Source organism: Microcebus murinus, unplaced genomic scaffold (genome assembly GCF_040939455.1).
Source record: "Microcebus murinus isolate Inina unplaced genomic scaffold, M.murinus_Inina_mat1.0 scaf057_hap2_Mmur4.0, whole genome shotgun sequence".
Taxonomy (NCBI): Eukaryota; Metazoa; Chordata; class Mammalia; order Primates; family Cheirogaleidae; genus Microcebus; species Microcebus murinus.
In genome coordinates, this window is record NW_027439003.1 from 17,914 (window position 1) to 25,687 (window position 7,774).

Consider the following 7,774-nt stretch of genomic DNA (forward strand, 5'->3'; position numbering starts at 1 on the left):
TCCGCCGGCCGGCGGCCGGCGCTAAGTGGCCTGCGGGGGACGTGCCCCCACTGTGGGGCGGGCGCCCAGCCTGGTGTCTTCTCTGAGGCCCCGTGGCTGCTTTTCCCCCCCGCAAGGGGAGAGCCGCGGAGGTGGGGACCGCCTCCTCGTGGGGACGTACACCCAGCTCTCCACGTCGGATTCCGGGGCTCTCTGTCCTGCCAGAAGGCCCAGCTGGCCTGCGGGTCCTTAGAGTGGCAAAAACATCCGAAAACTGAGATTGAGGGTCCGGTGGTTGTCTGCACTTTTGTGCTGGGCACCCCAGGGAGGCCCGGGGGCTGGCTGGACAACGCGGTCTGCTGGGCAGGGGGGGGGTTTGGAGGAGCAACTGATGCCCTTTGCACTTTGGGTAGCAAGTGTCTGAGGTGTCTCTGAGCCCTGCGCCATGTCGGGGGGTGGGGTGGGGGGGTGGGAGGTCGGGGGGTGTGGAGGAGCAGGAGGAGGAGGAGGAGGAGGTGGGAAGGGCCGTGGCCTGCAGTCGTGTTCCCGGGGTGGCTTCTTCCACAGGCTGCTTGGCCTGGGCTCCCTGCACCTGGGCCTTTGGAGGACTGGCCCTGTGCTTGCCAACGCTTCCCCTGCAGGGACCCAGAGCTGGGAGGTTGCATCTCTCAGCCCTGGGTCGGGCAGAGCCCCAGCGGGCCATGCCCACAACCTCTCTCAGCACGGGTCCCCCAGAAGGCTCCTTTGGGACCAGGATTCTCTTGCGGGTGACTCTTTAAGGTCTGGCCCCTGGATGGAGGGGCACCAGGAGTAGAGGAGCAGGAAGGGGAAGGGGGTGGCCATGCGAGGGGACACTTTCAGGCCAAGTCCCAGCTTCAGCCTGATCCTCCTGGGAACCCCGGGGTGTACGTCACACCTCCTGGTTGTCCCGCTCTGAGACAAGGGCTCTGAGACAAGGAGCCGGGCTTCGCATTCCCCCAGCAGCCAGTCGTGGGCTGAGGACACCTGGGGCGTTGGGAACTCCCTGGCTTCTCCTTGGCTTAACATCTGGAGCTGCTTGTGAATCGTGCCGCCACACACACCCGAGTGCAGGTGTCTTCTGCACAGACTGCGGGCCTCGCTCTTCTGAATGCCGCTAGCTCGCCACCCACCCACGGGTGAACCTGGTCAGGGTACTTTCTCTCGGGGGCAGACTCTGATCCTGGCGGGCTACCGGTGTTTCTGTTTGCTCGTTTCTTTCTTCCATTTCGGGAAAGGCTTCCTTACTGGGTGTGGAAATCTCCTATGCCTTTCCTCGCCTATTCTGTCAGCTTTAAAATTCTCTTTCAGTTGCCACCCTCACAGATGGATTAGGAAACTCTTTCCGGTGCACTCATTAGTGAAATGACCTCAATGAAGCTGGAATCCAATATCTAATCGCCGATTTTTAGCGAGTCCACACGCCAGGGTGGTCGGGGTCCAATGCAGCCCCGGCCAGGCCCAGGCCCCTTGGACTGGGCCACAGGAGGACACAGAGGAGGGTCCCGGCCCCCACGGTCGCGTTGCCGGCAGTTCTCCAAGGGCTTGGGCGTTTTCCAGAGGTAGGAGATGGAGGGGACTGATTTCTTCAGCGCCCCACAAACCACGCCACCCCACCCATGGGACACATCCCTAGAGAGAGAGAGAGACGCCCCATACACTCGCTCCCCTCCCCCATGCGCTGTGCCCCAGCCCGGGCCCGGGGGAATAGGCGGCAGCCCACCCACAGGGTGGGGGGCGCAGCTGAAAGGGGTTGTGGGGATGGCGGACCCTGCCTGGGGTCAAAGGGCGGGCGACCCGCGCGTGCGCAATCGGCGGCGGCGGCGGCGGCGGCGGCGGCCACGAGCTGGGGGTGGGCCAGGCGAGGAGAGGAAGGGGGCTGGAAGGTCTCCACCTTGGCGAGTCCAGCCGTGGAGGCGCATCTTGTGTGAGTGTGAGTGAGTGAGTGTGAGTGTGTGTGTGTGTGTGTGTGTGTGTGTATAGAGAGACAGCCCCCCACCCCGGCCCGCCGCTCCCTGCCCGCCCCGCCCCGCCTGTCACCCCCGTCCCTTGGAGCCCGCCGGACCCGGCCGGTGAACTCAACAGGCCCGGCCCGGTGCGGGTCAGCGCCGGCGCGGGGCCTGGGGCGGGGGGAGGAGGCGGCGGGGAAGCGCAGAGAGGCTCGGCTTCTTGAGCGGGGCAGGGGCGCCCTCCGCCGTCTAGGGCCACACCACCCTGAACGCGCCCGATCTCGTCTGGTCTCGGAAGCTAAGCAGCGTCGGGCCTGGTTAGTACTTGGATGGGAGACCGCCTGGGAATACCGGGTGCCGTAGGCTTCTTCTTTTTTTTTTTTTTTGTTTTGCCTCTTGTTCTGTCCCCTTTCTGGGAGCGAGTCGGCGGCCCGGGGTGGGGGTCACCCCCACCCTCAGCGCCCGCCGCGGTGCCTGGCGCCCCAGCCCGCACCGTGGGGCCTCCTCTTGTCCCAAGCCGCGACACCGCCGTCACGCGGCAGCATGCGTGGCTTCTGGACTGTCAGGTCTCAGACCAAAGGTCTGCTCTGTGGGAACCGACACGCTGGAGGAAACCTTGAGAGTCTGAGAGGGGAGGGAGTTCCAGAAGAAGGCCAGGATGTCATTTTGAGGGAGTATGTGACCAGAACTCGTCCCGTTGCTTTTGGGGTTCTATGGGCTACACGTAGGAATCTTTGGTGGTGGCACCTGATGTTGGGGGATCCGGAGTCACACCCAGTCCTGCTCCACAGGCCTCCTTTTACTTTTCTCTTCGGATTCATTATGTTTAAAAAGTGTCTCTTATCTCTATGATTGCATTTTCTTTTCTCTCTCTTTTCAAGCAGATGATGGGAGTCCAAGTATTAAGGTGACATGTGTTGCCCGTGCCCCCCTCCCCCCTGTGTTCTTATTCATTTACCTCTGATGTTGTTCCAGCGTATTGTGGGGGTACCAATGTTAAGGTCGGGTACGTTGCCCTCTCCCAGCCTCCCCCCTCGGGTCAGAGCCTCAAGTGCGCCCATCCCCCAGTCGGTGCGCACCCACCCCGTTCCTAATGGAGGTGTATGCCCATCCCCTCCCCCCACCCGCCCGACACCCACCCGATGAAGGTGATTCCTCTGTGTCCACTTAGGTGTCCATCGGTTCGTACCCATTTGCTGGTGAGCGCGAGCACGTGGTGCTCGTGTGTCCATTCTTGGGCTACCTGGCTTACTGGAACGGGTTCCAGCTCTGGCCAGGAGAACCACGAGAGGTGCCCTCTCACCGCTGCTCCTCCTAGCTGAATAGCACTCCGTGGTGTCCACGCGCCACATTTCATTTACGCACTCGTGGGTCGATGGGCACTCGGGTCGCTTCCAGGTCTTTGCGATTGTGACTTGTGCCCTGACTCTAACCCTAACCCTTACCCAGCCCGTCTCCTCCTCGGCCCCTGCCTGACTGACTCCTTCCCGCCCGGCCTGTCACCTGTCACCGTCCTCTGCCCCTGCCTGACACGCTCCTCCCCGCCCGGGCCGTCACCGTCCTCGGCCCCTGCCTGACGGGGCTCCTCCGTCGCCTGGGCCTTCCAAGGGCTTGGTGTGGACGCTGGTTCCAGGACGCCCTCCCAGGAACCCGGTAGCAGGGCGGCCGCAGCGTCTCGCGCCACCCAACCGTCCGCCGGCCGGCGGCCGGCGCTAAGTGGCCTGCGGGGGACGTGCCCCCACTGTGGGGCGGGCGCCCAGCCTGGTGTCTTCTCTGAGGCCCCGTGGCTGCTTTTCCCCCCCGCAAGGGGAGAGCCGCGGAGGTGGGGACCGCCTCCTCGTGGGGACGTACACCCAGCTCTCCACGTCGGATTCCGGGGCTCTCTGTCCTGCCAGAAGGCCCAGCTGGCCTGCGGGTCCTTAGAGTGGCAAAAACATCCGAAAACTGAGATTGAGGGTCCGGTGGTTGTCTGCACTTTTGTGCTGGGCACCCCAGGGAGGCCCGGGGGCTGGCTGGACAACGCGGTCTGCTGGGCAGGGGGGGGGTTTGGAGGAGCAACTGATGCCCTTTGCACTTTGGGTAGCAAGTGTCTGAGGTGTCTCTGAGCCCTGCGCCATGTCGGGGGGTGGGGTGGGGGGGTGGGAGGTCGGGGGGGGGGTGGAGGAGCAGGAGGAGGAGGAGGAGGAGGTGGGAAGGGCCGTGGCCTGCAGTCGTGTTCCCGGGGTGGCTTCTTCCACAGGCTGCTTGGCCTGGGCTCCCTGCACCTGGGCCTTTGGAGGACTGGCCCTGTGCTTGCCAACGCTTCCCCTGCAGGGACCCAGAGCTGGGAGGTTGCATCTCTCAGCCCTGGGTCGGGCAGAGCCCCAGCGGGCCATGCCCACAACCTCTCTCAGCACGGGTCCCCCAGAAGGCTCCTTTGGGACCAGGATTCTCTTGCGGGTGACTCTTTAAGGTCTGGCCCCTGGATGGAGGGGCACCAGGAGTAGAGGAGCAGGAAGGGGAAGGGGGTGGCCATGCGAGGGGACACTTTCAGGCCAAGTCCCAGCTTCAGCCTGATCCTCCTGGGAACCCCGGGGTGTACGTCACACCTCCTGGTTGTCCCGCTCTGAGACAAGGGCTCTGAGACAAGGAGCCGGGCTTCGCATTCCCCCAGCAGCCAGTCGTGGGCTGAGGACACCTGGGGCGTTGGGAACTCCCTGGCTTCTCCTTGGCTTAACATCTGGAGCTGCTTGTGAATCGTGCCGCCACACACACCCGAGTGCAGGTGTCTTCTGCACAGACTGCGGGCCTCGCTCTTCTGAATGCCGCTAGCTCGCCACCCACCCACGGGTGAACCTGGTCAGGGTACTTTCTCTCGGGGGCAGACTCTCATCCTGGCGGGCTACCGGTGTTTCTGTTTGCTCGTTTCTTTCTTCCATTTCGGGAAAGGCTTCCTTACTGGGTGTGGAAATCTCCTATGCCTTTCCTCGCCTATTCTGTCAGCTTTAAAATTCTCTTTCAGTTGCCACCCTCACAGATGGATTAGGAAACTCTTTCCGGTGCACTCATTAGTGAAATGACCTCAATGAAGCTGGAATCCAATATCTAATCGCCGATTTTTAGCGAGTCCACACGCCAGGGTGGTCGGGGTCCAATGCAGCCCCGGCCAGGCCCAGGCCCCTTGGACTGGGCCACAGGAGGACACAGAGGAGGGTCCCGGCCCCCACGGTCGCGTTGCCGGCAGTTCTCCAAGGGCTTGGGCGTTTTCCAGAGGTAGGAGATGGAGGGGACTGATTTCTTCAGCGCCCCACAAACCACGCCACCCCACCCATGGGACACATCCCTAGAGAGAGAGAGAGACGCCCCATACACTCGCTCCCCTCCCCCATGCGCTGTGCCCCAGCCCGGGCCCGGGGGAATAGGCGGCAGCCCACCCACAGGGTGGGGGGCGCAGCTGAAAGGGGTTGTGGGGATGGCGGCCCCTGCCTGGGGTCAAAGGGCGGGCGACCCGCGCGTGCGCAATCGGCGGCGGCGGCGGCGGCGGCGGCGGCGGCGGCGGCGGCCACGAGCTGGGGGTGGGCCAGGCGAGGAGAGGAAGGGGGCTGGAAGGTCTCCACCTTGGCGAGTCCAGCCGTGGAGGCGCATCTTGTGTGAGTGTGAGTGAGTGAGTGTGAGTGTGTGTGTGTGTGTGTGTGTGTGTGTGTGTGTATAGAGAGACAGCCCCCCACCCCGGCCCGCCGCTCCCTGCCCGCCCCGCCCCGCCTGTCACCCCCGTCCCTCGGAGCCCGCCGGACCTGGCCGGTGAACTCAACAGGCCCGGCCCGGTGCGGGTCAGCGCCGGCGCGGGGCCTGGGGCGGGGGGAGGAGGCGGCGGGGAAGCGCAGAGAGGCTCGGCTTCTTGAGCGGGGCAGGGGCGCCCTCCGCCGTCTAGGGCCACACCACCCTGAACGCGCCCGATCTCGTCTGGTCTCGGAAGCTAAGCAGGGTCGGGCCTGGTTAGTACTTGGATGGGAGACCGCCTGGGAATACCGGGTGCCGTAGGCTTCTTCTTTTTTTTTTTTTTGTTTTGCCTCTTGTTCTGTCCCCTTTCTGGGAGCGAGTCGGCGGCCCGGGGTGGGGGTCACCCCCACCCTCAGCGCCCGCCGCGGTGCCTGGCGCCCCAGCCCGCACCGTGGGGCCTCCTCTTGTCCCAAGCCGCGACACCGCCGTCACGCGGCAGCATGCGTGGCTTCTGGACTGTCAGGTCTCAGACCAAAGGTCTGCTCTGTGGGAACCGACACGCTGGAGGAAACCTTGAGAGTCTGAGAGGGGAGGGAGTTCCAGAAGAAGGCCAGGATGTCATTTTGAGGGAGTATGTGACCAGAACTCGTCCCATTGCTTTTGGGGTTCTATGGGCTACACGTAGGAATCTTTGGTGGTGGCACCTGATGTTGGGGGATCCGGAGTCACACCCAGACCTGCTCCACAGGCCTCCTTTTACTTTTCTCTTCGGATTCATTATGTTTAAAAAGTGTCTCTTATCTCTATGATTGCATTTTCTTTTCTCTCTCTTTTCAAGCAGATGATGGGAGTCCAAGTATTAAGGTGACATGTGTTGCCCGTGCCCCCCTCCCCCCTGTGTTCTTATTCATTTACCTCTGATGTTGTTCCAGCGTATTGTGGGGGTACCAATGTTAAGGTCGGGTACGTTGCCCTCTCCCAGCCTCCCCCCTCGGGTCAGAGCCTCAAGTGCGCCCATCCCCCAGTCGGTGCGCACCCACCCCGTTCCTAATGGAGGTGTATGCCCATCCCCTCCCCCCACCCGCCCGACACCCACCCGATGAAGGTGATTCCTCTGTGTCCACTTAGGTGTCCATCGGTTCGTACCCATTTGCTGGTGAGCGCGAGCACGTGGTGCTCGTGTGTCCATTCTTGGGCTACCTGGCTTACTGGAACGGGTTCCAGCTCTGGCCAGGAGAACCACGAGAGGTGCCCTCTCACCGCTGCTCCTCCTAGCTGAATAGCACTCCGTGGTGTCCACGCGCCACATTTCATTTACGCACTCGTGGGTCGATGGGCACTCGGGTCGCTTCCAGGTCTTTGCGATTGTGACTTGTGCCCTGACTCTAACCCTAACCCTTACCCAGCCCGTCTCCTCCTCGGCCCCTGCCTGACTGACTCCTTCCCGCCCGGCCTGTCACCTGTCACCGTCCTCTGCCCCTGCCTGACACGCTCCTCCCCGCCCGGGCCGTCACCGTCCTCGGCCCCTGCCTGACGGGGCTCCTCCGTCGCCTGGGCCTTCCAAGGGCTTGGTGTGGACGCTGGTTCCAGGACGCCCTCCCAGGAACCCGGTAGCAGGGCGGCCGCAGCGTCTCGCGCCACCCAACCGTCCGCCGGCCGGCGGCCGGCGCTAAGTGGCCTGCGGGGGACGTGCCCCCACTGTGGGGCGGGCGCCCAGCCTGGTGTCTTCTCTGAGGCCCCGTGGCTGCTTTTCCCCCCCGCAAGGGGAGAGCCGCGGAGGTGGGGACCGCCTCCTCGTGGGGACGTACACCCAGCTCTCCACGTCGGATTCCGGGGCTCTCTGTCCTGCCAGAAGGCCCAGCTGGCCTGCGGGTCCTTAGAGTGGCAAAAACATCCGAAAACTGAGATTGAGGGTCCGGTGGTTGTCTGCACTTTTGTGCTGGGCACCCCAGGGAGGCCCGGGGGCTGGCTGGACAACGCGGTCTGCTGGGCAGGGGGGGGGTTTGGAGGAGCAACTGATGCCCTTTGCACTTTGGGTAGCAAGTGTCTGAGGTGTCTCTGAGCCCTGCGCCATGTCGGGGGGTGGGGTGGGGGGGTGGGAGGTCGGGGGGGGGGTGGAGGAGCAGGAG

The 7,774-nt window shown here is 63.8% G+C and overlaps 2 non-coding genes across 2 annotated transcripts; both read left to right on the forward strand.

Annotated features, from left to right (window-relative positions):
• Positions 1-2,193: 2,193 nt before the first annotated feature.
• On the forward strand, positions 2,194-2,312 carry LOC142869120 (5S ribosomal RNA). Its single transcript, XR_012917900.1, has one exon. It is a non-coding gene; the product is annotated as a 5S ribosomal RNA (ribosomal RNA).
• Positions 2,313-5,850: 3,538 nt separating this feature from the next.
• On the forward strand, positions 5,851-5,969 carry LOC142869101 (5S ribosomal RNA). The gene has a single exon (XR_012917881.1). It is a non-coding gene; the product is annotated as a 5S ribosomal RNA (ribosomal RNA).
• The last annotated feature ends 1,805 nt before the right edge of the window (positions 5,970-7,774 follow it).